The following is a 20,783-nucleotide window of genomic DNA, read 5'->3' as shown; positions in this document are numbered from 1 at the left end:
TTCCGTAACCTGGTACAATCAATGGTGCTCAGTCATCTAGACTATGCACTCTATGCCGGCTGTAAAGAGCAAATTATCAAGAAACTTCAGACAGCCCGGAACACTGCAGCTAGACTCATATTCGGTAAAACAAAATATGAAAGTGCAACACCCTTACGAGAAAAACTACACTGGCTCCCACTCAAAGAACACATCACATTCAAAATATGCTCCCTAGTTCACAAAATCATTCACGGAGATGCACCAGCCTACATGTCAGACCTGATAGACTTACCACCCAGGAATGCCAAAAGGTCATCCCTCACATTCCTTAAATCTGCACTTCCCTAAATGCAAAGGTCTGAAATACAAACTAACGCACGCATCAAACTTCACCTACTTAAGCACACAGTTATGGAACGCACTGCCGCACAACTTAAAAATGACCTACGAACTAACGAACTTCCACAAACTACTGAAGACCCATCTCTTTAACAAGGCATACCACAAAGATCAACCAATGTGAATATACACAACTCCTCCACATATATTCAGAACTGTCTTACAATATCTGCTTGTTATACTACTATCATGTTTTATTATTATCATGCTGCCCAAGATCTTCTGGTTTGAAGATACTAAGATATAAGTTACAAAGATACATGACTCTGAAACATCTTGAATTAGTATGATAAGAAGTTGTATGTATACATTGCTACTGGATTTCAAAAATGTATGATCTATGGTGATTGAAGATCCAGTTTCAAAATTATTAATTTGCCTTAATATTTAGTTATTGTACAAGATCCTTCTGCAACACTAAATGTCTATTTTCTAATATATTTCCACTATTCATGATTATTGTAAGCCACATTGAGCCTGCAAATAGGTGGGAAAATGTGGGATACAAATGCAATAAATAAATAAAATAAAAAAAATATACCTGCATATAAAAGTAGGTTTTCAGAGCTGCTCTGAACTCCAAATGAGACTGTTGTAGTTGGACATGCCCAGGAAGAGCATTCCCAAGAGCAGGGCCGGCTACTGAGAACATTACTTTCTGGAAGGTAACCAAGGGGTCCTGCTTAAGTATAGAAATCTCCAAAAAGTCATTGATCTGAAGAACAAAGTGTTTGGGAAGGACAATAGAAATATAGATATTGTAACGTCACATAATAGGAGGTTGACCTGTCTGAGACAGGATACTGGCATCAATGGACTTTGATTTGACTCAGCCTTGCTTCTCTAAGTAATTACAAAGAAATGTGTTAATTGACATCTATTATTATATGAAAAAACAATTATGGAATTTTTTTTGCTAAAAATGCAAATCTATTTGTAGAAAATATACTTTGCATATTTTATGTATTGACTTTTTAATATACCATTCTCTAATTTCTATATTGAAATGTGTAAATGTCAATTAATAACTGGTGCAATTAAAAAAATCTGCTTACAAATGTTTTGTTTGTAGGATTTTACATCTCTGCATTCATGAGGATTAACCTGGTACCTGCACTGTTTTGAAAATAGTTCATTTTTTTGCCACTAGAGGGTAGTATGTATTTACAGTTAAAAGTATACACATGTTGCTTATATAATGAACAGAATATTCTTTGCTTAACCAGCTAGTGTAGATGTAACATATTTTCTCAAAACAATATAGTATATTTAGCATTTGTCTATCAGTCACACTTTTTATGTTTGGTTCACTTCATGCAGATGTATTTCTTCAGTGATACATAATAAATATGGAGCAAATTATTCCCCAAGTCTATGTCTTGTAATTTCATGCCAGTATATAAACAAACATCATAGATCTGATGTTTGTTTATATACTGGCAGGAAAAATATATTTCGCTGTAGAAACGTTTACATTTTAGGTCTCTTTTTTTTTTTTTTTTTCCTGTATCCCCAGGTTCATTCTGAACCTTTTTGAGAGGTCCCTTTACAAAGCTGCAGGAAAAGGGGGCCTGTCCTGACATTGGCGTGTGTTTTTGATGTATGCCAAGGCCCCCTTTTACCACCGCAGGTAAAAGGCAGGTCTTTCTTTATTTAAAGAAATGGCTGTGCAGCAAGTGAAGCACTTGCCGTGTTTGAGGTGGTGGTAACAGGCAGTAGTTCTGTTTTAGCAAGCAATAAGCCCACATTGTAAAAGGACCGCTAAGTTCTTTCATTGCTTAATTCCTTTTCCTTCTGTTGATGATGATGTCAGCTGTGAGGTGATGCCAGGGCTCTTGATTTTCAAGTTTCCAAAAGGAGCCTTGTTGTGTGTCCCCTGGCTGAGGTCATGTGAATTAGAAGGGGATATTGAACTTTTGGGTAGCTGAGTAAAGGCTTATGGTAGAAGAAAATAGCCAACCCCCCCCCCCCCCCCCAACGATATGTGCAAGCAAAACTGAGGGGTTATAGTTGCATACCAGCTAGGCAGACAGAGGGGATTATCTAATTTTATGTCCATAGGTATGATTAGATCATCTGAATATTCCTGTTCATCTGGTGGAAAAGCGTGAAACCCCTGGTGACCCTTTTGATATACATAAGGATGATTGTATTGAATAGTCTTACAACTAGAAAAGAGGACAGTAAGAGCCAGAGGGATGCTTTGGTGCCAAGGGAGAGGATTGGCCAGCAGGAAAAAAGAGTTGGTATAGACTTTTAATTATTGTGTAATACTGGATGGAGACTGCATCTTGAAAAAGATACAAATTGATGGCATAAGGCCAGAGGGTGGCTACTAAAATGGTCAGTGCTCTTTTGTCATAAGGTGCTTGGGGACAGACTTAAAGATCTCCATATGTATATTTTGCAAGATAGGTCGGAGAGGGCAGTTGTTATACACATTTAAATATTTCAGTGGCATACAGCTGCAGGAGGCAGCCCTTTTCAAATAAAAGGAAATTCTGGAATGAGGGGGCTCTGAAAGGGTGTATGTCCTGTCACGGGGAGGTAGAGACCCCCAGCTAAGATTCACCAGGAATTAGCCTTATAGAAAGTTGACCTGGTTTTCAGGTTATTCCCATGGCCCACTTGTACAGGGCGAATATAACTGGGACCCTGAGAGGGAGGTTGTAGCTTAGCAGAGAAGCCTATGTGGAAGGTGGCAGATGGGACTAACCCTTCTGGAGTCTAGTGACACAATTGCCTGAGCACTGGGAGAGAGAAGAATATCCAGCAACTGAGCTAAAATACATTCATATGTGATTTGCGTGAACAGTGGACATCATCAAGTGATAAAACCTAGGAAGGGAGAAAGGACCCTGTTAGGTCCCGAAAGGTGGCAGGGGGAGGGGATATCTGTTTGTTTATCTTGGGACTTTAAGGACCAAATGATCATTGAGTGCTGAGGACCATGGACTTGCTTTAACTGGAAAGGGGGATCTAAATAAAGGTCCTGCACCTGGTGAGCCAACAGCATAGGAGACTGTTCTCTTCCTTCTTGAAGGTGAGGGATGTTTATGCTGGAGTGGACCTTTTGTTGGAGCACCCCATTGGAATGTGGACTAAACTTTGATTGGATTACTACTGTGGACTGACTTCTGACCAGGAGGAGTAAAGCCAGAAGACAATGGTTGACAGGGACATAGGATGAAGGGGAAAGGGGATAAACTCAGGAGTAGTGTAAGGAAATATTTCTTCACGGAAAGGGTAGTGGTGATGAAGTCTGTATCTAAATTCAAAAATCATGGGGCAAACATAGGATTTCCAAGGGAGATGAAAGGATTATAGACAACAAACATGTCCAGATGATCAAAAGCCCCGCAATGTTCCAAACGGTGCTCTTAAAAATAGTGCTGGAACAGCACAGAGTTTACCACCCCTATGATCAGAGATAATAGCATGCAAATTTATGCATGCAGGTGTAGTTAGAGAATGGAACAAGAGAGGAGAAAAGACAAATGGACAGAAATCACTTGAAGGAGAATTAGCAGAGGACAGACAGGAAAGCAGAAAAGAAACTGAAAGCAGCATGATGGAAAAATAAAATGTCCAGACAACAAAGGTAGACAAAAGCATTTTATTTTTAATTTATTAACTGAAATATGTTAGCTTTGGGAAATTTACATAGCAGATGCCTTTGTATTGTGTTCATTAGAAAAGGAAATTTATTTCTCTAGTGTTACAGTACATGCTGTTTAACTTTTTGGGATTCCCAGTTCGATTTTTATTTCTAATTTGTAATCCCTTGTGTTATATTTTGTGAGGGTATGTCAATGGGATAGTACTTAAGTAACAATCTCATATGACCCATTATCTTATACTTCCAAAAAAACAAAATTAGAGGAGGTTTTTTTTAGAATGAAAAGTCATAGACTTCAGTGTCTACTCCATTTAATAAGAACCAGATCAATTCTTAGCTCACCTTGGGATAATACTGGTAGGTGGGGAGATCAGAGGAGAGGAGAGAGAGGATCCAGGGGGCCCCATCCTTTATTTCTGACCTGGCCGTGACCCTTGCTGTATCTTGTGGGGATCACCAGTTGAGGACCTCGTCCAAAGATGGCTGGAACCCTTTTCTACCAACCTCTGCAGTTAACATTAGGATTCTTGAGCCACTATCAACTAAGCATGTGTGAGGTGCTGTCATCGGTAGCTCATGGATGTTCTGCTGTCTTCCAAGCTTGGTAAAAGGAAATTCTCGCAGACTTCAGAGGATGTCATCAGCTGACAGACCTTAGGGATCCTCGTTAGCTAGAGTATTTATATCATGAGTTGGGAGGTGATAGGGAAGGGGTGGAAAATGAAGGGAAGGTGGAGGCTGACAAAATTTGGTGCCCACCCAAAATTGGTTGTCTGGCTACACCAGTACTCTTCAGTACCTCTCTGTTCTTATCTCTCCCTGCATTCCTTCCTGGGAAGTCCATTCATTGGGTAAATCTCTATCTGTACCCTTCGCCTTCATTGCCAACTCCAGACTTCGTTCCTTTTATCTTGCTGCACCATATGCCTGGAATAGACTTCCTGAATCAGTACATCAAGCTCCAGCTCTGGCAGTCTTCAAATCTAGGCTAAAAGCCCACCTTTTTTGAGTCGTCCTTTACCTCCTCCTATTCACTTGTTCAGTACCCATGTCTGTTTTATAATTCCCACCTTAAGTGATTCCCTTCTCCCTAATTTGTCCTGTTTGTCTTGATTAGATTGTAAACTGTTGAGCAGGGACTGTCTCTTACCTGTTCGGTGTACAGCACTGTGTACATCTAGTAGTGCTATAGAAATAAGTAGTAGTAGTACATTACAGCCATTCCTCAGGCAAAAAAAAAAAAGCCGGGGGGAGGGGTAAATGTTTTTTTTTGGGGGGGGGGGGGTTCTAAGTAATGTAAGCCTGTAATCTCTTTCTACGTTTTAATTTGATCCTTTATTCTCACTGTATTTCTCTAATATTTATCTTTTTTTTTTTTTTTTGTTATGTATGCATTTTCTTGTATGTTCTTGTGACAAATCTTTAAAATTGTAATTAAAAAAATGCTATATGGACATGATGCCACCACAGTTGTGAGAGAAACACATTTCTAAGAAATTATTCTTCACAGACAATTACAAAAATCATTGTTGCTGGAAAGATGCAGTATACTTGAGCAGGAACAAATCTTAAAAATAAACCTCCACCTTGCTACTGGTAGTAAATTTGCAATGTACATTATCAGTGCTGTTTTCCAGGAACTTTTTCTATGAATCAAGCAGCAGTTAGGACAAAAGGAACAAATACGTGAAGGTATTGGCACCTATGATTTTTTTATTTATTTCTACGTGCCTAATTATTTTAGCTCATACTTGTCTAGTGAACTTCTTCTTGGACTAAAGCTTATCAACTGATCTAAAAGGCTGCAGGTCAACAAATGCAACATTTATTTATTTATAGCATTTATACCCCGGTCTTTCCCGCTCAATAGCAGGTTCAGTGTGGCTTATAATGTATAGGTACAAGGTATCACAGAGCTAACAACGTATGGGTACAAAGTATCATAGGGGTAATACAATGTATGGGTAAAAGGTATCACAAAGATAAAACAATTGTATAGAGAAGGACAGGTGGAGATGTGGGGGGAAGGATTAAGACATGTTTAATGTTAGTGGTGTGGATTGGGGTCGTAAATTAAGTTGGGTCATTTGGATAGGCTTGTTTGAAGAGAGATGTTTTCAGCAGCTTACTGAAGCGTAGATGTTCGTTTGTTGTTCGGATGAATCTAGGTATGGCATTCCAAAGTTGGCTGCCTATGACGGAGAAGTTGGATGCATAGTAGGTTTTGTATGTGAGACCTTTGCAGTTAGGCAGGTGAAGGTTGAGATATGTTTGAGAAGATTTAGACCCGTTCCTGGCTGGAAGGTCGATTAGATTGGTCAGGTATAGCACTATTGGTATTAGCATCAAATTCATTTACAGTTGGGGTTCTGAACATAGTCCTCAGGAAAACACCCAGTCAGAGTTTCAGGTTATCAACAATAAATAAATATGTATGAACGTCCCCCATTGTATGCAAATTTATCTCATGCATATTCTTTGTGGATATCTTGAGAACCTGACTGGTTGGGTGTGTCCTGAGGACTGGGTTGAGAACCCCTAAGCTATAACACTTGCCCCTCAGGACCTTCAGATTCATGTCCTGTTCTAATGCTTCTAAAAGCTTTTCTACTTTTTGTTACTGTCAGAAACAGCAGACCACTAAATGGCTTGGTCTGGCAGGTTAGAAACTATCAGAAACATCCTCCAAACAATTCCCTGGTTACAGAGTAAACACAGATAAAGACTACAAAGCAAATACACAGGTCTATATTTTAACTGCTCGCTTTAAATCATTGCATTTCAGAAAAGGTATGTGCTTACTTAAAAAGAGAGGATGATAATTGTCTAGGAATTAGCTTTCTGTAGTTGTCAAATTAGTCTTTAATAAACTGCATAAATTATACATAATTTTCTTTCCATTTCTTTCTTTGCCCTCCAGGCTTTTCTACTTTGATAGATTAATTATTGCCTAAGAATATATTAAATGCTTCAGTTTTAATATCTTGCCCTGGATGTGCCTTTCCTGAACAAATGATAGCAATGTCCCTCTCCAGGCAGTTGTGCAGTATTTCTTTTTTTTTTTTTTTTGTCCAGAGGTTCTGCCTCATTCACTGGCACATTCTGACCTGCTATAGTTATGAGTCTTACAAATTTGAGCTGAGATCCCATCCTACAGGCTCAACCAGTTTGTTTCAGCACTATTATGTTTGATCTTTTGCGGTGTATAATCATCATGCCTTTACTTTTACTATCCTGGTTTGCAAAAAAAAAAAATCACTCACTAAATCAACAGTAGTTGAATATCTTACTGCTGCCATCTATGTTCCAATTGTAATATGCACACAATAATTTCCCTGTATCTTCTGAAACTTGTGTCTGGTAACACATTATTTTCATGAGTTGCACCACTTACAAAGAATACAAGTGTAAACCTGCAAACTACTGAAGTTATTCTTCTTTAAGCTATGTTTATTCTGTTTATTGATTCCAAAATAAGGCAGATAACATAAACCGTTCACAGAAACATCCATCAGCATATAAATTCCCAACCACCAATCTTACCCATAGAGATATCAAACACAAATATGCCTAGCAAGAGGCCTGTACTCTTATGGCTTCCCGCAAAAACATTCTAAATCCATCTCTCCCCATACTGCCTTCCCATTTCTCATACTTCCCTTCATGTGAAGTGGAAGGGGTAAGCTAATGGTTAGTTCAGCAGCAGCAGCCTGAGAACCTGTGGAATTGGGTTCAATTCCCAATGCAGCTCCTTGTGCTCAACCCTCCATTGCCCCAGGAACAAAATAAGTACCTGAATATAATATGTATACTGCTTTGACTGTAACTACAGAAAGGTGGTATATCAAATCCCATCCCCTTGTATAATCCAAAAGCGGTTGTGAGTAGGAAGTCCAAAATAATACAGTGTTCCTAAGTGAAGCTCATTAAGGGCAGACTGTGCTTTAGGTGAAAGCTTCTGAATATATGGTCTAGAAGTGTTTCTTCCTTCTCTTGGTGAGGCAGGTGTCTCTAGCTTCCCATATCATCAAACATATAAATGGCAAGTGACCGACTCACCTGCAAATGCGCAGTAGAGACTTCCATCTCTGTCCCGCCCTCGTGTCAAGACGTGATGATGTCAGAGGGCGGAACAGAGAGGGAAACAGAGTTGGACTGTCAGACGCTGCTGCTGCCGCCTGGAAACCAACATCGCGCGCAACAACCTCCACTCTCCCCCCACCGCCGCTCCCGCCCCCCTCCATGCCGGGCCCCCTGCACTGATCTGACAGTGCCTCTCACCTCTGTGTGGAAGCGCTGCAGGCAGCAGCAGAGCGATCTGCTGCTGCTGCTGCTGCCTACAGCGCTTTCACACGGAGGTGAGAGGCGCTGTCAGGTCAGTGCAGGGGGCCCGGCACGGAGGGGGGAGGGAGTGGCGGCGAGGAGGGTAGCTGGAAATATCGCCCGTTTTAACGGGCTTAACGGCTAGTAAGGTTATAAAAGGCACTTCTCCAATGCCAATATGATGTAGTTTGCTCTTGTACCCGCTATACTGGCTTTTCATAGTAAAACATGGCCACCCTTGTCCAGAGAGCCGCAATGTGCCAATTTACCAAACAGGGTCATTTTACAAAAGCGTTGCTAGCATTTTTAGCGTATGTTTAAAATAAAATAAGAGTGTGCTAATTGCTAGAGACACCCATATATTCCTATTGTTGTCTCTAGCGTTTAATGCATGCTAATCATTAGCGGGCACCTTTGTAAAAGACCCCCACTCTTCTTATGTAAATGCATCAATACTGTCAATCACTGAGTAAATCTACAGAGCCAAAATGCATGAGAAGTTATTTTCAGCAACCCCACATTAGAAGAGACATAAGCATACCCATCTGTTGGCCATCATGTAAAAGCATCACCATCCAGGGGTAGCCAGACAACAGATTTTGGGTGGTCCTAGGCAAGAAGTGGGTGGGCACCAAGTGTTCTTCTCTCCTCCACCACCAAAAAAATATCTCAACACGCTTCTTTCCACCTTGGCAGTTTGCAGCAGGCATGTGCTGAAAACTGAGAATGTGCAGGTGCCAGTATCATGGAAAGTAGTGTTTTCGTTACCATCAGGGGGAAGTGTTCAGCTGGTGGACCTTGGAATCTCCACTAGCTACCACTAAACATGTGCTACTGTTGGGTGGGCCTGAGCCCTAAGTGGGTGGGCCGTGGCCACGCCACTGTCACCAACTAGACCAGGGGGGAAATCCAAACTCTCAGTAATTGGTTAAAAAAAATCTGTGAGATGTACCTGCCAATACTAAAGGATCATATGTGACCGCCAGGCTTCCCTTAGAGGTCTCAGGACAACACTCTGTGTGCAATCTTACCAGAAGAAGCCTGTAACAGATAGGGTGGATGGAACGGTGCAAATAGCTCTTATTCTATCCCCCTATGGTGTATAATTTTCTATCTCCAATATGTCATAATAAAAAAGTTAAATTGCATATATGTATATTGGGAAGTCCAAGCAATCGTCTTTCCAAATTCACCAGAAGATATTCCTGCTTTACTTTAGACTTTTTACACTCCAGCAAAACTTAACTAGTTCTTTATTCAAAATACGAAGAACCCATATTGGAACATGTTGCAAAATGTACAGCCATTTAGGAAATGAGGTCATAGGAAATAGGTTAATTCTGCCAAGTAATTAAAGCAGCAGGAAGTCCAAACTGTCAATTGTTGTCATGTCTGCTGAAGTAGATATGTAATATAGTAATGATATAACCAATTAGCTCAGCAGGGAGTTGGATACCTAAGGGACCCTTTTACTAAGGTGCGCCAAAAAATGGGCTGCACTAGTATAGGTGCATGTTTTGGGCGTGCATAGATCCATTTTTCAGTGCGCCTGTAAAAAAAGGCCTTTTTTAAAATTTTTGCCAAAAAATGGACATGTGGCAAAATAAAAATTGGCATGCATCCATTTTGGGTTTGAGACTTTACCGCCAGCCACTGACTTAGCGCTAAGGTCTCACACATTAACCGTGCAGTAATCATCTATACGCATAGAATGACGATTACTGCACAGTTTTGGGCGTGTGTCAAAAATGAAATTACTGCAAGGGCTACATGGCAGCCGGGCGGTAACTCCAAATTGACACGCTTTGGGTGTGCATAGGCGCCTATGCGACTTAGTAAAAGGGCTTAGTCAAATGAATCTGATACCCATTATAAGAGGAAGTCTGCTTCCCACGAGTTCCTCACTTGTGGCATTGTCGTTAAAGCCTGAAAAACTTCCATATTCTTTGAACCAGTCCAGTAACATTGGGAGAGACTTAGTTGGATTAGTAGGGGGGGGGGGGGGGATAGGACTTGATATACCGCCTTTCTGTGGTATTTTGCAACTACATTCAAAGCGGTTTACATATATACAGGTACTTATTTTGTACCTGGGGCAATGGACGGTTAAGGGACGTGCCTACAGTCACAAGGAGCTACAGTGGGAATCGAACCCACTTTCCCAGGATCAAAGTCTGCTGCACTAACCACTAGGCTACTCCTAATAGCGCATCAGCATAAACTGAGATTTTAAACTCATATTTCCGTACCTGAACTTCAAAAATATCTCTGATCAATGGGTCTATGGTAAGTATCTCTCTATATAAAAGGCAAGACCAACGTTCTATGAAGCCTCCAGCCGGAAGTGTGAAGGGGGCGAGATATCCGGTTTCCCTATGAGTGTCTGCCCCGCCCTCTCTGTAACACAGTCAGTGAAGGAAAACAGCAGATCACGAAATCAAATCGCTGGCTCTGTAACAGTGAAGGACTCAGAGGGGGGAGGGGAGAGAGGCCAGAGGGCAGGGACACACACACTCCCACATGCACACAAAAGAAAACATTGCTAGCCCCCCCCCCCCCCCCCCCCGTTTCATTGGCATCAGAAACGGGCCTTTTTTACTAGTAAGCAATAAAGGGGACAAAGGGCATCCCTGTTGGGTGCCTCGGTGGATAGAAAAGACATCCACTACTACACCATTAACATAGATGGTTGCCATTAGATTATCATATAGAGCTTTAATTGCATCTCCAAATTCTCCAGCGATACCACATTTATTGAGTATGTTGTGCAAAAACTCCCAGCCTACTCAGTTAAATGCCTTTTCTGCATTAAAACGGATCAATAAAGACTGTTTCCCCCCCCCCCCCCCCCCCCCCAAGACTGTACTGTTTCTAAGGTAGATAAAACGTCGAATATTTTTAACCGCTCTGTGGTCCCCAATAACGCCCACCTTGGTTGCTGTGATGAGTTGGGGCAGGACCTGAGCCACTCACTTTGGTGGCAACACATTTCAGTGCTTGTTTTGGACAAGCATAACACAGATAGATAGCTCTGTGCAGCTGTCCGTATCAGGCATCCAACTCTTTTTCAGCTGTTTCCAAGTTAACCAATTGCCCCCTGAAGCAGGCGGTTATCTCTGCTGAAACACGGCCCCATGTCAGGGCCTCAATAAAGACTTGTTTCTTCGACATGCCCCCTCTGGAATCCTTTTGTGTCATCCTCTACTTGCCTTTGGACCAGTGTCAAGGCTTCTGTTTGTTCTTTGGTTTTAGTTCAATAGGCTCCAGAACCAATAACAAAATCCAAGGCACTTATCCCGCAGAGCCTTAGCAATTCAACAATAGGAAGTTGCATCTTGGGAAGTACCAGCAGTAAAGGCTAATTATCAAAATGTGTCCATAAAAGGAAAAAAAAAAGAAAGATAAAGTTACATTCAGGCAGAACTGTTTCCTAAGGCCAGGAATACCAGCAGCCTTTGGGAGTGAGCTCAGAGCAGTTGGCCCTTCGGAGCAGCTTAGGGCAGAATATAATGGCCATGAGAGGCACGATTGGTGCCTAAGGCCGAGAAACCCAGCTTCACTTGGGAACGGGCACAGGGGTGACCGACAGCCTCTGGGACTCAGTCTGGCCTGAGGTCCAGCAGCGGGCAGAACCCATGGGAGGAGGCTTGGGGTACAGCAGCCCTGGGAGCTAACTCAGGGTAAGACCTTATAGGCTCCCGGGGTGCAGTCGGCACCAGGAGACTGGTGGAGGTGTAGGCTCCCGGGGTGCAATCAGCATCTGGAGTCTGGTAGAGGTGGAGCGCAGTTGGAATTAGTAGCCTACTGGAGGCAGAGACTCCAGGGAGCGCAATCAGCACTTGGGGCCCAGCCACAAAGCCTAGCCAAGCCAGCTTAACTCACCCTGGCTTGAATATCCAGCTACCACCGGTCCCGAGTGTCCAGCAGGAAGGTGAGATCAGGGAAGGTATAATGAGTAGGCCACACTGCTACTCCTACACAAAGGCTCCACACACAAAAAAAAAAAAAGATTACTTGGTTAAAAGAGTGCTGGTTATAGACTATTTGGAGAATTGTTCATTGAACTTTATGCACTTCAGTAGTTTATCCAATGCAAAGTCTTAGTCATTTGCATTATTCAATACTTACAAATATCTGTATAGCAATAACTATAAATAGTTCAATAAACTGTTTAACTTTCGTGGGGGGTTTTTTGACAGCCTTGTTCACAGAGATCATTTTTGAGTTTCCACCTGCTAACAATTTTCTTCCCCAAGTGGAGGCACCAAATGCTTAAGGGATCGATGGAACCTGCCCAAGGGGGAGGCTCCAGCCAGGTCGGGCCATAGACTCAGGAACGCCCACAAGGGGACTTTACATAAGTTACTGAATGAGATTTGAGGGCAACCAAAACCAGATGTTTTGGTTTTGGCTGAAACAGAATCTGCAGCCAAAATTTGCCATATAGTTTTGGAAGACGCTGAAACTGAAACCAGGGCAGCCTGGCCCCACCCAACCAAAAGCAGGCCATATGCCCCCAGCCCTCGACAGAAAGCCACAGCCTCTCTGACCAAAAACACCACCCTCCCACCAACCCATAGGGCCTCCCCTAGAAGCCCTGGTGGTATAGTGGCCTAGTTATGGCAGGAGCGATTTCCAGTTGCTCCTGATCATGCCAGCTCCAATCTCAAAATGGCTGCTGGGACCTCCAGCTGCAGTCTCATGAGACTACCATGGGAGGATACAGCAGTCATTTTGAATGCGTTGCTGGCTAGGGCAGGAGCAACTGGGGATTATTCCTGCTTTGATTAGGCTACTAGACTACCAGGGCTTCTAATGTACACCTGGGGAGGCTCTAAGGGTGGTGAGAAGATGGCACTTTTGGTTGGAAGGGCAGAGAGTGGCAGTGCTTTTGGCTGGAGGAAGTTTCAAATGTAGCCAAAAATGCACCAGCATTTTTGGAAAACCAAAACATGGCTGAATCCGGATTTCAGGCCGGTTTCAGTGACGAAGCCAAAACTGAAATCCAGTCAGTCGCCATGTGAGATCAGGGACACCAGGTAGGCCTGAATATTGCTGGCACCCAGTCCCGCCCCTGACCTAGACACTTTTTTTGTTGGGCAGTCTATGGCTCCTGCCCGCTTAACTGACTTTGAATATCAGCTGGATTGTTGTTACTCTTGTTAGGGTTACATAGCCTGCGGTTTGAAGTTCCAGTCATTGTGTTTTATTGATTTAACTTGCTTGATACTATTACAGCATTGTTATACCAAATAATGTATGTATTATTAATGTTAGTGACTCCATATATTTTTCAAAGTATTTGCTCTTAAGTCATATATTGATTTTATTAGTATTACTATTTAGTCTGGTCCATCATGTCATTTGGTTTTGACTCACATGATTTTGATAGTTAAGTTTTAAGGTGTGGTGTGCTCCTTTATAGCTCCTTCCACCTTAATAGGAGAGGAAGCTGTGGGTCATAGCCTGACCCCAATTTTTCATGTGCATCTCAGATCTAAACTAAGCTAATCAAGATAGCTTCCTGACTTCTAGCCTGTCAGCTATCTTGTGGACAAAAGGTAAACAAAGACTGTGTGCTACTGTGTTTATTCCCTGCTGTGTACTGGCTTAGTCCAATCTGAGCCTTGATGCCCACAGCCAACCATTATCTGTACAAAGTTGCCAGCTGAGATAAAGCATTACATTCTAGGAGCCTCTGTCATGGTTATGTTAGAGCAGTGATGTCAATCCTGTCCTTTGGCTACACCCAGACAGACAGGTTTTCAGGATATCCACTACGAATGTGCATGAGATACCAAACTAAAACTTAATATGGATAAAACTAAGTTTCTAATTATAACTAACCCTCACCATCCTATGAATCTTAGTAGCTTTACTATTAAGAAAAAAACATATTCCCTTGAGTCATCAATGAAAACCTTGGGAGTCACAACAGATCGTTTCCTCACCCTTGAAAACCAAGTCTCTAACTTGACCTCACTCACTCACTTTGGAAGCTAAAGAGATTGAGGCCATTTTTCTCTAAATCTGTCTTTTGTACTTTGGTTCAACCCTTGTACTCACCAAATCTGGTTACTGCAATTCCATCTATGCCAGACTTATAGGTCTTCTCAAAAAAATTACGAACAGTTCCAAATACTGCTGCTTCAAGAAAAATGTCAGGAAGTATTTTTTCACGGAGAGAGTGGTGGATGCTTGGAATGCCCTCCCACGGGAGGTGGTGAAGATGAAAACGGTAACGGAATTCAAACATGCGTGGGATAAACATAAAAGAATCCTGTTTGGAAGGAAGGGATCCTCAGGAGCTTAGCGGAGGTTGGATGGCAGAGGCGGGGCTGGTGGTTGGGAGGCGGGGTTAGTGCTGGGCAGACTTATACGGTCTGTGCCCTGAAAAAGACAGATACAAATCAAGGGGCTGGTGGTTGGGAGGCGAGGCTAGTGCTGGGCAGACTTATACGGTGTGTGCCCTGAAAAAGACAGATACAAATCAAAGTAAGGTATACACAAAAAGTAGCACATATGAGTTATCTTGTTGGGCAGACTGGATGGACCGTGCAGGTCTTTTTCTGCCGTCATCAGGGCTGGTCTAACCCGGTAAGCAGGGTAAGCACTGCAGGGGGGCGCCTGCCTTCAAGGGCGCCGCTTTGCAAGCAATCAAGCTCTGCTGAGGATTTTGTTTTTCAGTATTTAATCTCTGCTGCTCATCTCAGTCTGGCTCCAAAGCTGTCAGCTCTCTGTCCCGTCCCCTCCCCCCTCCCAAGCAGAGAAATATCCTCCTTGTGTTTGTCAGAGGACGTCACTGCTCCAACTGAATCTGGCTCTGAAATAACTTGTGGGAGCTCAGCTAACCTCTGCCCAGAGAGGGCTCAGACAGAGACAGCACAGCAGAGCCTGGACCCTTGTTTTGTCAGAAACTGCTGTTTAGTGCTGCACCTGACCCACCCTTTTCCACCCCCAACACAGTAACTCACAGGATAGGAGGATTAGATGCCTGCTTTCAATTCCTAACCATCACCTATCTCTCATTCCCACTTCAGTAACTCCTGATAGTCTGTCCAACTCAGATTGTAGAATATGTTAATTTATGCTGATTAAGTCTGTCCTAGCTAGATCCTAAGCTGTGCTCAATGGGAAGGCTATTGTGCTGCATGCAGAGTCTAACTTCTTAGGATTTCAGGTTAATTTTTGAAGAATTTGCAGAGGGGCTATCTCTGTTCTACATGTGTGACTGCAAGGCCAAGTGTCTGAATAGGTATCTGTTTGTTAGATTCTGAAATTTTGATAACACATTGTTTTTCAGAGTTGGCAAGACTGTCTATTCTCCTAATTCCTGGTCTGTGTGCTAAGTTATTTTTCTTCTATACTGGTGTAATATTTTCAATGATGCCATGGCTGGTAAACGGGGTGTGTCTACTGTGGGGGCGGAGCCATAGTGATCCCGCCTCTGGATGGGTAGGGGCACCGACTAATAGACTGCAGGAGGGCGCTAGAAACCCTAGGGCCGGCCCTGGCCGTCATCTACTATGTTACTATGTCTTATATGTAAACCTCCTCGCTTTGCCAAAGCCACTCCTCTTTTATATGAGCTACATTGGTTACCAATAAGAGAGAGAATATCTTTCAAATTATGCATTTTCATTCACCAAATTCTGTTTGGTCAAGCCCCATCATACATGAATAATCTTATTGAATTACCCCCTCATAATGCTGTTTCATCATCTACAGAATATCTTGTCTTACATTTCCCTAGTTGTAAGAATTCTCTTCCTAAATCAATCAAGTTTACAGATGATTACCTAACTTTTAGAAGTCTTCTAAAAACACATTTCTTCAGTCTGGCCCTTCTGAATACAAAGAACTCTCTTTGAATTTTACCCACACCCTTTTCTGAATCTCATTTCCCATCTAGTCCTGCCTAATTATGCTCTCACCTATCCACCCTTAATTATTTGTTTGTCCTTGAGATAGTCTAAATCCCTGATTACTTACTGCACATGTATTAATTTGCTTCTTGAACTTATTGTAATTTGTGTTATATCCTGTACATTATTATGTTTTATTCACTTTGTAAGCCACATTGAACTTGAGTCTATTTCGGGCTAATGTGGGGTATAAATGTCATGAATAAATAAATAAATACATACATTTGCATGCACTGCCTCCTTGATATGTTGGTCTTTCTCTTACATAGTCATTGAAGATATTGTACAAAATTAGGTATTGTTCGACCTCATTGATCATAAGATACTACTTCATCGCCTTCAGGATATAGGAATTATAAACTCAGTTCATATTTGATTCCAGTCATATTTAAAAGCTAGGCAATACACTGTTCACTCTGACAACACAGTTTCAACTTCATACACTCCAACTTCAGGAGTACCTCAAGACTCAATCTTATCACCATTTCTGTTCAATATCTTTGTCCCCATTGCTCACTTTGGCCCAATCTGTTGGCTTTACTCCCTTCATGTACGCTGACAATATTCAGTTTTTACAACCAGTTGACCCTCTGTTATGATTCTGTTAGACTTCTGCTAGTCAGACAGGGGAATGCTTGGAACCACTCCTGATTGGTCTGTCAGGGGGTGAGCTGATGTCAGTCTGATCTACTTAAGCTCACCTCTCCTGTCAACCCCTGCTTTGGCGTTTTCTCCAATTCTGCTGAAGCCTTACCTTCATTCTGTCTGAGCTATTAGCTCTGTTCTTGTGAGGAGTTGTTACTCCTTCCCTGGTTTGCAGTTTTCTATTGCTCTGTCTCTGGCTGCTGGCTGCTGCCTGCGTTTGTCTAATTACCTCTCTCACTACACCTGGGTTTCTCTGCTCTGGTGCTGTGTGGTGAGTTCCTCCTTGTTCTGTTCCAGTTCGTTTGTTTTGCTTCCCTTCCTTCAGAGTTCCCTTCCTGCCCTGTTTGTTTTCTGCTTGGCAGGTCCTGCCCTTTGTTTCTCTCCGTGGGGGTTGTTTGTTTGTTTTTCATTGTACTCCCTATTAACCGTTGTCTGCAGTGTTCCCTCTGGTTGCTGTCTGTGTGCTGAGCTTGGTTTAACCCTTTGTCTGCAGAGCTTCTCTGCTTCTGGCAGTTATCTATTTACTGCAGTCTTCCCTTTGTGACTGTTTCAGTTCTTTCTTTGCTGTACTACCTCCTGTATTGCACAGCACTGTCCCTTTCTGTGCTGGGTGTGTGTTAGGCTCCGCACTCCGTTTTGCAGACTTTTCCCTTCCCTGTTTGCTGAGGGTCTCTGCCTACAGTATCTTATATTACAGTCCCTCACTTTCTTTGTGTGTGGTGGGCTATGGTTTGACGTGTTTCTGTGTATGCTTCCCTTTCTCCTTGATTACCTGCACAGAGGGTGTTGCTGGTGCTCCGGTCCCCGTGGGGGACCCCTCGTATAGTCTCTTTCTCCCCTCCCTAAGTATGAGTCGGTTCCAGTTAGGCCGTGAGGCCCGCATGCTTGAATTCTGAGTGAATCGGTTCCAGTTAGGGCAATCAGGCGGGCCTCACGGCCTATCTTCCCTTTTCTGAGGTGCAAGTTGGTTGCTGCATGTGTGTGTACAGGGCTTGGTAGCTGGGGTAGTGTGTAGTGCCTGCTCGGCCCACCCTCGGCCTTGGCCTAACCCCTATACTAGGCCTCGGCCGGGGCCCAAGGGCTCACAACCAGACTAACACCCTCAAGATCCCCATGACATGTCAACAATTAACAACTACCTAACACTCATAACAAACTGATTAAACAACGATGACCACGAGAAGAACACGACGAAAAAGATGTTCCACTCCATGTGGAAACTCAAAAGAGTAAAACCTTTCTTCCCGAGATACATCTTCCGCACCCTGGTACAGTCAATGGTAATAAGCCATCTGGATTACTGCAACGCACTGTACGCTGGCTGCAAAGAACAAACTATCAAAAACTCCAAACAGCCCAGAATACTGCCGCAAGACTCATATTTGGAAAAACTAAATATGAAAGTGCAAAACCCCTAAGAGAGAAACTTCATTGGCTCCCACTTAAGGAACGCATTGCGTTCAAGATCTGCACGATTGTACACAAAATCATTCACACAGATGCCCCAATCTACATGCTAAACCTCGTGGACCTACCTCCCAGAAACGCTATAAGATCATCCTGAAAATATCTCAATCTGCACTTCCCAAGCTGTAAAGGACTAAAATACAAACTGATGCATGCCACTACCTTCTCCTAAATAAGCACACAGTTGTGGAATGCATTACCTACAGCCCTGAAAACTATTGACGAAATAACTAACTTCGCAAATCTCTGAAGACATACCTCTTCATCAAGGCCTACAAACAGAACCTATAGCCTTACTAAACTACCACGACAAAACGAAAGGCCACCTTCTATACTTACCCGCCTAACACTCTCCTTTTTCTCTCCCCATACTTAATCTCTGTGCATTACTAATTGTATCTGATATCCTGGAATGACAATGTCATAACAAAACTCTGTAAGCCACATTGAGCCTGCAAATAGGTGGGAAAATGTGGGATACAAATGCAATAAATAAATAAATATAGTCCATATTCCAGGCAAATCCAAAGTCTTGTTATTTACTAACCATCCCTCCAAACAATTTTATCAGCCCATCCGCCTTTGTAATCGCACTGTCCCACAAATTGATACCACATGCATTCTTGGTATCCTCCTGGACACCAACCTCTCTTTCCAACCACAAATCGCTCAAGTAGTCTGACATGCTTTTTATAGACTGCATTTTATTTGATGGACACAGCCACTTCTGCAGCCATTGGCCTTAAACATCTTAGTCCTTTCTTTAGTAATTGCACAAATAGATTAGTGCAATTCCCTATACAAAGGATCCAGGCTAAAGACATTCATCACCTTCAGTTGGTGCAGAATACTATGCTTGGGGTTATTAATAATGCCAGTCAATTAGATCATATCACACCCCTGCTGAAATCTGCTCATTGGCTTCCAATTTCTCACAGAATTTTGTACAAACTGCTTATTCTAGTTTTTAAAGCCCCTCTCCTCCAGAGAACCCACCTACTTCTTCTGTCATCTAATACAAAACACACCTTCCTGAAAGGGGGAGGGGATGCGATTTTCTGTGGTTACAATCAAAATGGTTTACATATTATATTCAAATACTTATTTTGTCCCTGGGGCAATGGAAGGTTAAGTGACTGGCCCAGAGTCTCAAGGAACTGTGGTGGGAATTGAACCCAGTTCCCCTGGATCAAAGTCTGCTGCACTAACCACTAGGCTACTCCTCCACTCCAGATCGCTTGGTAAAAACAAGTTGACTATTTCTAGCTGTAAAGAAGTTACTCATGAACACACTAGGGCATCCATATTTTCTTGCAATGTCTTCATTTATAGAATTCCCTACCCATTTCACTGAGGTTGCAGATATCCTTCCTCAATTCCAAGTTGCTCTCAAGACCTTCCTTTTAAGAATAGGATGATCCTCCACACACCGCCAAGGACACTAAGGTCCTCCCAAGGACTTTCACTAACTACACCCTCTCCAAAAGACATTACACAATGCAATACCTGCAAGTGAGCCTTCTCTGGAGTAGCCCCCACACTCTGGAATGCATTGCCTGAAAGGCTCCGCTTAACACAAGACTATCCCTACTTCAGGAAGCAGGTGAAAGCTTGGCTCTTCAACCAGGCCTTTAATGGAAGAAGTAACTAACTTGTTAGTCTCACTCACACATACAAGGATTGACTCGGGCTGCACATACTGCAGTGGGACGCTTATCCACTCCTACCCTAGCTGGGATGGTGTTTGACCATCTCTCTGACCTCGTGTGCACCTTTCTTTGAGTCATTCACCTTGCTTTCTTATTCTTCCTGCTTTCTTGCCCATCTATGTGTTGCAACTTTGCCTTGCCCTTCACTGCCAATTATAGTGTTCTAGTGCGTATTGTGTTGGCATTGCGGGTTGTACACCATGCCATACTTTGTATTGTTAGTTCAATTATTTTTACTGCTGTAATTGCCTATTGCTCATGTTTGATCTATTCTTACTGTACACCGCCTTGAGTGAATTCCTTCAAAAAGGCAGTAAATAAATCTTAATAAATTAATTAATAAGTTCATCATGGACTTACCTGAATCGCCACTAGCCAAATTGCAAAGGACTTAAATACAAGATAACCTATGCGTTCAACTTCTCTTACATAAGCACACGACTGTGGAATGCACTGCCACAAGCTGTGAAAACAATCTACGATCACCTAAAATTCAGAAAATCATTAAAGATTCATCTATTCGGAAAGGCATACCCGACTGACCCAACTTAAATGCCTCAACTCTGCAACACTTCACTACCAAAGATCATATTGGACATTATCAAATCCTCCTTACCTTTAACCCCACGTGCCTGAATCTTATCTTCCTTATTCCACCATAACATCTTTTGTACTTGTCCCCTTTACGGTACTATGTACGTCACATTGAGCCTG

This window comes from Microcaecilia unicolor, chromosome 7 (assembly GCF_901765095.1).
Source record: "Microcaecilia unicolor chromosome 7, aMicUni1.1, whole genome shotgun sequence".
NCBI lineage: Eukaryota > Metazoa > Chordata > Amphibia > Gymnophiona > Siphonopidae > Microcaecilia > Microcaecilia unicolor.
Note: the sequence above shows the minus strand (reverse complement) of the source record.